The sequence below is a fragment of the Oncorhynchus keta genome, unplaced genomic scaffold (assembly GCF_023373465.1).
Source record: "Oncorhynchus keta strain PuntledgeMale-10-30-2019 unplaced genomic scaffold, Oket_V2 Un_contig_5361_pilon_pilon, whole genome shotgun sequence".
NCBI classification, from domain to species: Eukaryota; Metazoa; Chordata; class Actinopteri; order Salmoniformes; family Salmonidae; genus Oncorhynchus; species Oncorhynchus keta.
Window position 1 is genome coordinate 28584 of NW_026288248.1, and position 13681 is coordinate 42264.

Here is a 13681-nt window from a genome sequence, read left to right on the forward strand (position 1 = left end):
GGTAGTAAACTAGGGAGAGGAGGCTGTGTTGGAGCACAAGGGTGATTAAACACACAGGTAGAGGTAGTAAACTAGGGAGAGGAGGCTGTGTTGGAGCACAAGGGTGATGAAACACACAGCTAGAGGTAGTAAACTAGGGAGAGGAGGCTGTGTTGGAGCACAAGGGTAATTAAACACACAGCTAGAGGTAGTAAACTAGGGAGAGGAGGCTGTGTTGGAGCACAAGGGTAATTAAACACACAGCTAGAGGTAGTAAACTAGGGAGAGGAGGCTGTGTTGGAGCACAAGGGTGATTAAACACACAGGTAGAGGTAGTAAACTAGGGAGAGGAGGCTGTGTTGGAGCACAAGGGTGGTGAAACACACAGCTAGAGGTAGTAAACTAGGGAGAGGAGGCTGTGTTGGAGCACAAGGGTAATTAAACACACAGCTAGAGGTAGTAAACTAGGGAGAGGAGGCTGTGTTGGAGCACAAGGGTAATTAAACACACAGCTAGAGGTAGTAAACTAGGGAGAGAAGGCTGTGTACCCAATAGAGTAGGGTTTCCCCCCTGGGTGCACGTTTAGTTTTTTCCCAGCACTACACAGCTGATTCAAATGATTAAAGCTTGATGATGAGTTGGTTATTTGAATCAGTTGCGTATTGCTGGGGAAAACCCCCAAAACGAGCACCAAGGAGGGGACCCAAGGACCGAGTTCAGAAACCCTGCGATGGAGGACTAACGCCTTGATCACACTGAGCGCATTTTAGTACGAAGCATCATCTGGATATGTGTGCAACAAAAGTTCAACCTTCAGCTACCATTTCTGTCAAGCCGTCAACGCATACAGTTTCACACATACGTCACCGTGCACGCAACAAAGAACGTACTGCAAGGCAAACGCAACGTTCCATTGGACACGAAGGTACTTACGGTGTACTAAAAATGCCTAACACTGTCGGTGTGATCAAGGCGGAAGCAAATTCAACTACAACCCATGCAGTATTTATTTTTAGGGATTTTAAAATGTAATTGTATTCCTTGACTTTTCACAAGTACCACGATATTCGTTTTATATGGTTGCCAGTGTAAAGAGAGTAAATGCTACTTTCAGAATATTTTTTTCATTCAGAATCAGAAGTGGTAACAGAACCTCTGTACTAAGTGACACCCAAACTTGCTTGGCAGGTCTTTCTGTTATTATGAAAGGAGAAGCGGAGTCCCTAGTTACGAAAGGGTGACAGGAAGCGTCCTTTTTCTGAAGCTGGAGACATTAGGTGTCGCCTTTTGCCCAATCTCATAAGGCTCAAGACTACTAAAGAGAAGTTAACGTCGTTTTGAATATCTTTTAACCGGTAATCCGATCGCGACATGCACGCACACAGGGAGATAAACAGTGATTACCCCACAGGTAGGCAAAGCCCCGGTGAAAAAGAGACGGAACCACCACCTGCAAACGCTGCAATCGCCATGTATCATCAAAGTCCTGGGGCGTCACGACTGTCAAGTAGTCTACTGACGCTGCCTAAAGAGTTACCGGCTTTCTGTGCGTCCAACCACGGCATGCTCGTGATGAACCAGGGGTTGCTGAATTCACGGGCCGGTTCTCCTTATTATTCGGAGACACACATTGATAATCTTAACAATAAACGGAAGAAACCTGCGATCCAAACAAGACCGCAACGTTTCGCAGGATCCGGAGAGTTGGTTTTGTAACAATGTTACAGCACAATCACTCAACGAGTCAGATAAATGGTGTCTCTACTCTTATCGATCCAAGACTTAATGCTAAAGTTTGAAATGTTCTCTTACTGATTTCAAGATGGGCATCTTGTAAAGATGTAACTTAGATATCTTAGCAAATATAGTTAATTGCGCTGTTGAGAGAAGCGACGCTGGTAACATTTCTTTGGTCTGACACTACTCTAAAAGCATCATAAGAAAATGCAACAAAGTTATGATTCATGTCCAGTGGTATTGTATCAGAGCATGTCCAGTGGTATTGTATCAGAGCATGTCCAGTGGTATTGTATCAGAGCATGTCCAGTGGTATTGTATCAGAGCATGTCCAGTGGTATTGTATCAGAGCATGTCCAGTGGTATTGTATCAGAGCATGTCCAGTGGTATTGTATCAGAGCATGTCCAGTGGTATTGTATCAGAGCATGTCCAGTGGTATTGTATCAGAGCATGTCCAGTGGTATTGTATCAGAGCATGTCCAGTGGTATTGTATCAGAGCATGTCCAGTGGTATTGTATCAGAGCATGTCCAGTGGTATTGTATCAGAGCATGTCCAGTGGTATTGTATCAGAGCATGTCCAGTGGTATTGTATCAGAGCATGTCCAGTGGTATTGTATCAGAGCATGTCCAGTGGTATTGTATCAGAGCATGTCCAGTGGTATTGTATCAGAGCATGTCCAGTGGTATTGTATCAGAGCATGTCCAGTGGTATTGTATCAGAGCATGTCCAGTGGTATTGTATCAGAGCATGTCCAGTGGTATTGTATCAGAGCATGTCCAGTGGTATTGCATCAGAGCATGTCCAGTGGTATTGCATCAGAGCATGTCCAGTGGTATTGCATCAGAGCATGTCCAGTGGTATTGCATCAGAGCATGTCCAGTGGTATTGCATCAGAGCATGTCCAGTGGTATTGCATCAGAGCATGTCCAGTGGTATTGCATCAGAGCATGTCCAGTGGTATTGTATCAGAGCATGTCCAGTGGTATTGTATCAGAGCATGTCCAGTGGTATTGTATCAGAGCATGTCCAGTGGTATTGTATCAGAGCATGTCCAGTGGTATTGTATCAGAGCATGTCCAGTGGTATTGTATCAGAGCATGTCCAGTGGTATTGTATCAGAGCATGTCCAGTGGTATTGTATCAGAGCATGTCCAGTGGTATTGTATCAGAGCATGTCCAGTGGTATTGTATCAGAGCATGTCCAGTGGTATTGTATCAGAGCATGTCCAGTGGTATTGTATCAGAGCATGTCCAGTGGTATTGTATCAGAGCATGTCCAGTGGTATTGTATCAGAGCATGTCCAGTGGTATTGTATCAGAGCATGTCCAGTGGTATTGTATCAGAGCATGTCCAGTGGTATTGTATCAGAGCATGTCCAGTGGTATTGTATCAGAGCATGTCCAGTGGTATTGTATCAGAGCATGTCCAGTGGTATTGTATCAGAGCATGTCCAGTGGTATTGTATCAGAGCATGTCCAGTGGTATTGTATCAGAGCATGTCCAGTGGTATTGTATCAGAGCATGTCCAGTGGTATTGTATCAGAGCATGTCCAGTGGTATTGTATCAGAGCATGTCCAGTGGTATTGTATCAGAGCATGTCCAGTGGTATTGTATCAGAGCATGTCCAGTGGTATTGTATCAGAGCATGTCCAGTGGTATTGTATCAGAGCATGTCCAGTGGTATTGTATCAGAGCATGTCCAGTGGTATTGTATCAGAGCATGTCCAGTGGTATTGTATCAGAGCATGTCCAGTGGTATTGTATCAGAGCATGTCCAGTGGTATTGTATCAGAGCATGTCCAGTGGTATTGTATCAGAGCATGTCCAGTGGTATTGTATCAGAGCATGTCCAGTGGTATTGTATCAGAGCATGTCCAGTGGTATTGTATCAGAGCATGTCCAGTGGTATTGTATCAGAGCATGTCCAGTGGTATTGTATCAGAGCATGTCCAGTGGTATTGTATCAGAGCATGTCCAGTGGTATTGTATCAGAGCATGTCCAGTGGTATTGTATCAGAGCATGTCCAGTGGTATTGTATCAGAGCATGTCCAGTGGTATTGTATCAGAGCATGTCCAGTGGTATTGTATCAGAGCATGTCCAGTGGTATTGTATCAGAGCATGTCCAGTGGTATTGTATCAGAGCATGTCCAGTGGTATTGTATCAGAGCATGTCCAGTGGTATTGTATCAGAGCATGTCCAGTGGTATTGTATCAGAGGTAATCTCGTTTAAACTATAAGAATATTATATACATAAATTCCTCCATGTATGGAAGTTGGGAATGTGCATGTTTGTTCCACAAATTCCAAACGTCATTCCAATCATTTTAACCCCCAAAGCACTTGCATTACTTCAAAGGCTCTCCTCCGCCTTTCACACGGCAACTGCAGGCATAAAGATGTTTTTATATCCAAATACCTCCATTAGTTTGTTTTGCTCCAGCCCTACTCTAACACCAGGAGCTGGGTTCATAAATATGGGTCAGGTATGTTAGAGAAGGAGAAACGGCAGACATCCATCCAGCACAGCTTCTGATTTGAAAAGGTTACCCCTGGTTCTCTATCTCACCTTTGCGTGTGGAGTCTTTTGCTCTGGCCCTGCGCCAACATACCTGAACGTAATTTACAGAGCTGCTGTTTCTCCAGTTCGCCACTAGGTGGCAGTAGAACCCATGTTTTCACACTGACTCATTCCAATGACCTTGTAGTGCCGCTGTTGAAAAGCACAGCGCTTACCACGCTTCTCCACACGGTTACACACACATACTGGACACACACAGCACGGTAGGAGTAAGAAACGCACACACAGTGAATCTGCTGAGGATACGATCGCTCCAGTCTGGTAAGTTAACGTTTTCAACAGTAGCCTGTCTACCAGGCTTCTAACCATGTTTTAAAGAACGTTTTCAACAGTAGCCTGTCTACCAGGATTCTAACCATGTTTTAAAGAACGTTTTCAAAAGTAGCCTGTCGACCAGGATTCTAACCATGTTTTAAAGAACGTTTTCAACAGTAGCCTGTCGACCAGGATTCTAACCATGTTTTTAAAGTTGAACCTCTTCTACTGTTGGTCCGTTGCTCAACTCTCTTTCATTTTCTCAATCTTTTCATGGCTCTGGAACAGTTATGTAATAACACTCTACTCTCAAGCAAACTGTTTTATTATCTCTCTCTCTGGGGCTTGTGGGTAAGATTGTTGTATGTTGTTTGATGTACAGTGGTTTGTCAAAGTATTCACCCCCCTTGACATTTTTCCTATTTTGTTGCCTTATAACCTGGAATTAAAATAGATTTTGGGGGAGGGTTGTAAAATCACACAACATGCCTACCACTTTGAAGATGCAAAATATTTTTTTTGTGAAAGAAATAAGACAAAAACTGAACTGGAGCGTGCCTCCCCCAAAGTCAATACTCTGTTTAGCCTCCTTTTCCAGCTGACAGTCTCTTGGTGTTTGTCTCTATAAACTTGGCACATCGAGCCACTGGGATTTCTGTCCATTCTTCAAGGCAAAACTGCTCCAGCTCCTTCAAGTTGGATGGGTTCCGCTGGTGTACAGCAGTCTTTATGTCATACCACAGATTCTCAATTGGATTAACCTCTCTGAACCATCCATCCCGGATCAGGGATAATTGTCATCAGCAACGCTGAATAGCATAGCGCCACAGTCAAATAATATTACTAGAATATATTCATGAAATCACAAGTGCAATATAGGAAAACACAGCTTAGCCTTTTGTTAATCCACCTGTCGTCTCAGATTTTGAAATGATGCTTTTACAGCGAAAGCAATACAAGCATTTGTGTAACTTTATTGATCGCTCAACAAAACAATAAGTACACTTAGCATCAGGTAACTTGGTCACAAATCAGAAAAGCAGAAATTAAATTAATCGTTTTCCTTTGATGCTCTTCGGGTGTTTTCACTCACGAGACTCCCAGTTAGACAACGAATGTTCCATAAAGATATATTTTTCATATCCAAATACCTCCATTAGTTTAGTGCGTTATGCCCAGGAATCCACGGGAAAGAGCTGTCACGACAACGCAGACAAATTCCAAATTATATCCATAATGTCCACAGAAACATGTCAAACTTTTTTATAATCAATCCTCAGGGTGTTTTTCAAATGATATATTCGATAATATATCAACCGGGACAGTTGGCTTTTTACTAGGACCGGGAATAACAATGGCCGCCTTTCTCTTTTGCGCACAACTCACTCTGAGAGCCCCCACCTATCCACTAACGCAATGTGGTCGTTCACTCTCATTCTTCAAAATAAAAGCCTGAAACTATGTCTAAAGGCTGTTGAAACCTTAGGGAAGCCATAGAAGAAGGAATCTGGCAATAGGGATGCATAATAACAGAGAGGTTTCAAAAACAGGGGCACTTCCTGATTGGATTTTCCTCAGGTTTTAGCCTGCAATATCAGTTCTGTTTAACTCACATAATTTTTTTAGACAGTTTTGGAAACTTTACAGTGTTTTCTATCCTAATCTGTCAATTATATGCATATTTTAGCATCTGGTCCTGAGAAATAGGCCGTTTACTTTGAGAATGTTATTTTTCCAAAAATAAAAATAGTGCCCCCTAGCTTCAAACTGCACTGGGGCCTGCTTCAAACTGCACTGGGGCCTGCTTCAAACTGCACTGGGGCCTGCTTCAAACTGCACTGGGCCTTTGACAAACTGCACTGGGGCCTTTGACAAACTGCACTGGGGCCTTTGACAAACTGCACTGGGGCCTTTGACAAACTGCACTGGGGCCTTTGACAAACTGCACTGGGGCCTTTGACAAACTGCACTGGGGCCTTTGACAAACTGCACTGGGGCCTTTGACAAACTGCACTGGGGCCTTTGACAAACTGCACTGGGGCCTTTGACAAACTGCACTGGGGCCTTTGACAAACTGCACTGGGCCTTTGACAAACTGCACTGGGGCCTTTGACAAACTTGTTGCCCTACACCTTCCTTCACCATGCTCCTACACTTTCCTAAGAAGTGTAGGCCTGTGTGTTGCTACCAGACTCTTTCAGACCTGTGTCTGTTCACGGCAGAACTCTGACATACCCCTTGGGGGTGGTTTCCTGGATAGTGGTTAGGCGTTGGATTAAAAAGCAAGCTCATTAGAGAATCCCAATTGAAAGTGCTTTTTAGTCCAGGACTAGGCTTTATCAGTGTCCGGGAAACCGCCACGTTTAATTTAGTTTTCTAGAGATGGATAGATGGAACCCATTAGTGGCAACACTGTTGTAGGCTCTGCCCCTTTATGGTGTGGCTGACGTAACTAACTTACTTCATCATTTTAGCCTCGAGATTGTAGAATGGTGGTGTGTGTGTGATTTCAGAAGACATTCCCAGCTGTGTTCTATTCTGGAGTTCTACAGCGGAGCCGGAATGTTTTGTAGACAATGGATGGAACAGCTTAGTCGTCCTTCTTAAAATGGCATCCCGTTCTCTGTAGGGATGAGACCTGGTGTGAGATGGACGGACCTGCTACGACCTCTAGGTTGTATGATTGTAGAGTGGCTTTGGGAACTGTTGAGTAACTCTCACGTCACGTGTCATTACAAAAAACATTGAGTTCTGTGTGGGCAGTCAAGCAGTATCAGTGTTAACCATCATTTATATAGCCAGCCAATGTTTGGTCCTAAGGGTCTAGTCTAGCTATATCTAGGGCCTAGTGGTATAGATGGGTCTAGTCTAGCTATATCTAGGGCCTAGTGGTATAGATGGGTCTAGTCTAGTGGTATAGATGGGCCTAGTGGTGTAGTCTAGTTATATCTAGGGCCTAGTGGTATAGATGGGTCTAGTCTAGCTATATCTAGGGCCTAGTGGTATAGATGGGTCTAGTCTAGTGGTATAGATGGGTCTAGTGGTGTAGTCTAGTTATATCTAGGGCCTAGTGGTATAGATGGGTGTAGTCTAGTTATATCTAGGGTCTAGTGGTATAGATGGGTCTAGTCTAGTGGTATAGATGGGCCTAGTGGTGTAGTCTAGTTATATCTAGGGCCTAGTGGTATAGATGGGTCTAGCTATATCTAGGGCCTAGTGGTATAGATGGGTCTAGCTATATCTAGGCCTAGTGGTATAGATGGGTCTAGTCTAGTGGTATAGATGGGTCTAGTGGTGTAGTCTAGTTATATCTAGGTCCTAGTGGTATAGATGGGTCTAGTCTAGCTATATCTAGGTCCTAGTGGTATAGATGGGTCTAGCTATATCTAGGTGGGTCTAGTCTAGCTATATCTAGGTCCTAGTGGTATAGGTGGGTCTAGTCTAGCTATATCTAGGTCCTAGTGGTATAGGTGGGTCTAGTCTAGCTATATCTAGGTCCTAGTGGTATAGGTGGGTCTAGTCTAGCTATATCTAGGTCCTAGTGGTATAGGTGGGTCTAGTCTAGCTATATCTAGGTCCTAGTGGTATAGGTGGGTCTAGTCTAGCTATATCTAGGTCCTAGTGGTATAGGTGGGTCTAGTCTAGCTATATCTAGGTCCTAGTGGTATAGGTGGGTCTAGTCTAGCTATATCTAGGTCCTAGTGGTATAGGTGGGTCTAGTCTAGCTATATCTAGGTCCTAGTGGTATAGGTGGGTCTAGTCTAGCTATATCTAGGTCCTAGTGGTATAGGTGGGTCTAGTCTAGCTATATCTAGGTCCTAGTGGTATAGGTGGGTCTAGTCTAGCTATATCTAGGTCCTAGTGGTATAGGTGGGTCTAGTCTAGCTATATCTAGGTCCTAGTGGTATAGGTGGGTCTAGTCTAGCTATATCTAGGTCCTAGTGGTATAGGTGGGTCTAGTCTAGCTATATCTAGGTCCTAGTGGTATAGATGGGTCTAGTCTAGCTATATCTAGGTCCTAGTGGTATAGATGGGTCTAGTCTAGCTATATCTAGGTCCTAGTGGTATAGATGGGTCTAGTCTAGCTATATCTAGGTCCTAGTGGTATAGATGGGTCTAGTCTAGCTATATCTAGGTCCTAGTGGTATAGATGGGTCTAGTCTAGCTATATCTAGGTCCTAGTGGTATAGATGGGTCTAGTCTAGCTATATCTAGGTCCTAGTGGTATAGATGGGTCTAGTCTAGCTATATCTAGGTCCTAGTGGTATAGATGGGTCTAGTCTAGCTATATCTAGGTCCTAGTGGTATAGATGGGTCTAGTCTAGCTATATCTAGGTCCTAGTGGTATAGATGGGTCTAGTCTAGCTATATCTAGGGTCCTAGTGGTATAGATGGGTCTAGTCTAGCTATATCTAGGGTCCTAGTGGTATAGATGGGTCTAGTCTAGCTATATCTAGGGTCCTAGTGGTATAGATGGGTCTAGTCTAGCTATATCTAGGGTCCTAGTGGTATAGATGGGTCTAGTTATATCTAGGGCCTAGTGGTATAGATGGGTCTAGTCTAGCTATATCTGGGTCCTAGTGGTATAGATGGGTCTAGTCTAGCTATATCTAGGGTCCTAGTGGTATAGATGGGTCTAGTTATATCTAGGGCCTAGTGGTATAGATGGGTCTAGTCTAGCTATATCTGGGTCCTAGTGGTATAGATGGGTCTAGTCTAGCTATATCTGGGTCCTAGTGGTATAGATGGGTCTAGTCTAGTTATATCTAGGTCCTAGTGGTATAGATGGGTCTAGTCTAGCTATATCTAGGGTCCTAGTGGTATAGATGGGTCTAGTCTAGTTATATCTAGGTCCTAGTGGTATAGATGGGTCTAGTCTAGCTATATCTAGGGTCCTAGTGGTATAGATGGGTCTAGTCTAGTTATATCTAGGTCCTAGTGGTATAGATGGGTCTAGTCTAGCTATATCTAGGGTCCTAGTGGTATAGATGGGTCTAGTTATATCTAGGGCCTAGTGGTATAGATGGGTGTAGTCTAGTTAGATGGGTCTAGTTATATCTAGGTCCTAGTTGTATAGATGGGTCTAGTCTAGTGGTATAGATGGGTGTAGTCTAGTTATATCTAGGGCCTCGTTGTATAGATGGGTGTAGTCTAGTGGTATAGATGGGTGTAGTCTAGTTATATCTAGGTCCTAGTGGTATAGATGGGTCTAGTCTAGTGGTATAGATGGGTGTGGTCTAGTCTAGTGGTATAGATGGGTGTAGTCTAGTTAGATGGGTCTAGTTATATCTAGGTCCTAGTTGTATAGATGGGTCTAGTCTAGTGGTATAGATGGGTGTAGTCTAGTTATATCTAGGGCCTCGTTGTATAGATGGGTGTAGTCTAGTGGTATAGATGGGTGTAGTCTAGTTATATCTAGGTCCTAGTGGTATAGATGGGTCTAGTCTAGTGGTATAGATGGGTGTAGTCTAGTTAGTTGGGTCTAGTTATATCTAGGGCCTCGTTGTATAGATGGGTGTAGTCTAGTTATATCTAGGTCCTAGTGGTGTAGATGGGTCTAGTCTAGTGGTATAGATGGGTGTAGTCTAGTTATATCTAGGGTCTCGTTGTATAGATGGGTGTAGTCTTGTGGTATAGATGGGTGTAGTCTAGTTATATCTAGGGCCTCATTGTATAGATGGGTGTAGTCTAGTTAGATGGGTCTAGTTATATCTAGGTCCTAGTGGTATAGATGGGTGTAGTCTAGTGGTATAGATGGGTGTAGTCTAGTTAGATGGGTCTAGTAATATCTAGGTCCTAGTGGTATAGATGGGTGTAGTCTAGTGGTATAGATGGGTGTAGTCTAGTGGTATAGATGGGTGTAGTCTAGTGGTATAGATGGATGTAGTCTAGTTAGATGGGTCTAGTTATATCTAGGTCCTAGTGGTATAGATGGGTGTAGTCTAGTTAGATGGGTCTAGTTATATCTAGGTCCTAGTGGTATAGATGGGTGTAGTCTAGTGGTATAGATGGGTGTAGTCTAGTTAGATGGGTCTAGTTATATCTAGGTCCTAGTTGTATAGATGGGTCTAGTCTAGTGGTATAGATGGGTGTAGTCTAGTGGTATAGATGGGTCTAGTGGTATAGATAGGTCCTAGTGGTATAGATGGTAGTCTAGTGGTATATCTATGGGTGTAGTCTAGTGGTATATCTATGGGTGTAGTCTAGTTATATCTAGGTCCTAGTTGTATAGATGGGTCTTGTCTAGTGGTATAGATGGGTCTAGTAGTATAGATGAGTCTAGTCTAGTTATATAATATGCCATTTAGCAGACGCTTTTATCCAAAGCGACTTACAGTCATGTGTGCATACATTCTACGTATGGGTGGTCCCGGGAATCGAACCCACTACCCTGGCGTTACAAGCGCCATGCTCTACCAACTGAGCTACAGAAGGACCATATATCTAGGGCCTAGTGGTATAGATGGGTGTAGTCTAGTTATATCTAGGGCCTAGTGGTATTGATGGGTGTAGTCTAGTGGTATAGATGGGTGTAGTCTAGTGGTATAGATGGGTGTAGTCTAGTGGTATAGATGGGTGTAGTCTAGTGGTATTGATGGGTGTAGTCTAGTGGTATAGATGGGTGTAGTCTAGTGGTATTGATGGGTGTAGTCTAGTGGTATAGATGGGTGTAGTCTAGTTATATCTAGGGCCTCGTTGTATAGATGGGTGTAGTCTAGTGGTATAGATGGGTGTAGTCTAGTTAGATGGGTCTAGTTATATCTAGAGGAAAAAGGGGATTCTTGCAAGCTGAAGAAAACCATCCCAACCGTGAAGCACCATGTTGTGGGGGTGGCAGCATCATGTTGTGGGGGTGCTGCTGCAGGAGGGACTGGTGCACCTCACAAAATAGTTGGCATCAAGAGGTAGGAAAATGATGTGGATATATTGAAGCAACATCTCAAGACATCAGTCAGGAAGTTAAAGCTTGGTCGCAAATGGGTCTTCCAAATGGACAACGACCCCAAGCATACTTCCAAAGTTGTGGCAAAATGGCTTAATTAAGGGCATCAAAGTCGATGTATTGGAGTGGCCATCACAAAGCCCTGACCTCAATCCTATCAAAAATATGTGGGCAGAATGGAAAAAGCGTGTGCGAGGAAGGAGGCCTACAAACCTGACTCAGTTACACCAGCTCTGTCAGAAGGGATGGGCCAAAATTCACCTAACTTATTGTGGGAAGCTTGTGGAAGGCTACCTGAAACGTTTGACCCAAGTTAAACAATTTAAAGGCAATGCTACCAAATACTAATTGAGTGTATGTAAACTTCTGACCCACTGGGAATGTGATGAAAGAAATACAAGCTGAAATAAATAATTCTCTCTTACTATTATTCTGAAATGTCACATTCTTAAAATAAAGTGGTGATCCTAACTGACCTAAAACAGGGAATGTTTACTAGGATTAAATATCAGGAATTGTGAAAAACGTATTTGGCTAAGGTGTATGTAAACCTCCGACTTCAACTAGTTGTGTGTGTGTGTAATATATATATATATATATATATGAGTTAATTGGTCTATTAATTTCTAATATTTGGGCCAAGTGGTATAGAAATGACATGAGCAGGTAAGCCAGTGGAAAGTTGTCTGGCATTTAAGTGAAGGACACACTGGTATGTACTCTCTCACACACACACACACACACACACAGTACACATAGTACACACAGTACACACAGACCGTCTCAGAGAGATGTTCACTCAGACAGTGTCACTTTATCCGTGCGTGACACATTGACATTTCCACCCTGGCAGTGTACTGTGTGTTCCATCCCCTCTGCTTCTCTGGTCTGTCTGTCTGTCTGTCTGTCTGTCTGTCTGTCTGTCTGTCTGTCTGTCTGTCTGTCTGTCTGTCTGTCTGTCCGTCTGTCTGTCTGTCTGTCTGTCTGTCTGTCTGTCTGTCTGTCTGTCTGTCTGTCTGTCTGTCTGTCTGTCTGTCTGTCTGTCTGTCTGTCTGTCTGTCTGTCTGTCTGTCATGATGTCTGTCTGTCTGTTGTCATGTCTGTCTGTCTGTCTGTTCTGTCTGTCTGTCTGTCTGTCTGAGTCTGTCTGTCTGTCTGTCTGTCTGTCTGTCTCTGTCTGTCTGTCATGATAGGAGAGGAGAGGACAGTTCTGTCTGTCTGTCTGTCTGTCTGTCTGTCTGTCTGTCTGTCTGTTCTGTCATGATAGGAGAGGTCTGACAGTTAGTCATGATAGGTCTGTCTGTCTGTCTGTCTGTCTGTCTGTCTGTCTGTCTGTCTGTCTGTCTGTCTGTCTGTCTGTCTGTCTGTCTGTTGTCTGTCTGTCTGTCTGTCTGTCTGTCTGTCTGTCTGTCTGTCTGTCTGTCTGTCTGTCTGTCTGTCTGTCTGTCTGTCTGTCTGTCTGTCTGTCTGATAGGTCTGTCTGTCTGTCTGTCTGTCTGTCTGTCATGATCTAATCTTCTCTCTCTCTCTGTCTGTCTGCTGCTCTGACATGATAGGAGAGGAGAGGACAGTTAGACATGATAGGAGAGGACAGTTAGACATGATAGGAGAGGAGAGGACAGTTAGACATGATAGGAGAGGAGAGGACAGTTAGACATGATAGGAGAGGAGAGGACAGTTAGACATGATAGGAGAGGAGAGGACAGTTAGACATGATAGGAGAGGAGAGGACAGTTAGACATGATAGGAGAGGAGAGGACAGTTAGACATGATAGGAGAGGAGAGGACAGTTAGACATGATAGGAGAGGAGAGGACAGTTAGACAATATGAAGTGGAACATTTTAATTTCTGAAATGCTTGAATAAATGTGTTTTTCCTACGTCATCTGTGGTCAGGAACGTGAGCCGATACAACGGGTCTGTGGACATCTCATGTCACCGTTCTGTCTCAGGACGTATTGAGGAACTGTGTGTGACGCTGAAGTGGCTGTTGGCTAGTGACTGGCATTGATTCCACTAACTCTATTATCATGAACCAAACCACAAACCCTGTGTGTGGTGAAATGACCCGCCCTACGTCTACGTCTGTTTATACAAGAACGCACCCTGTGTGTGTGAATCAGCGGTTGAGATTGTGTAGCTTTATATCCTGTCCCCAAGCACATGATCTGTGGTGACG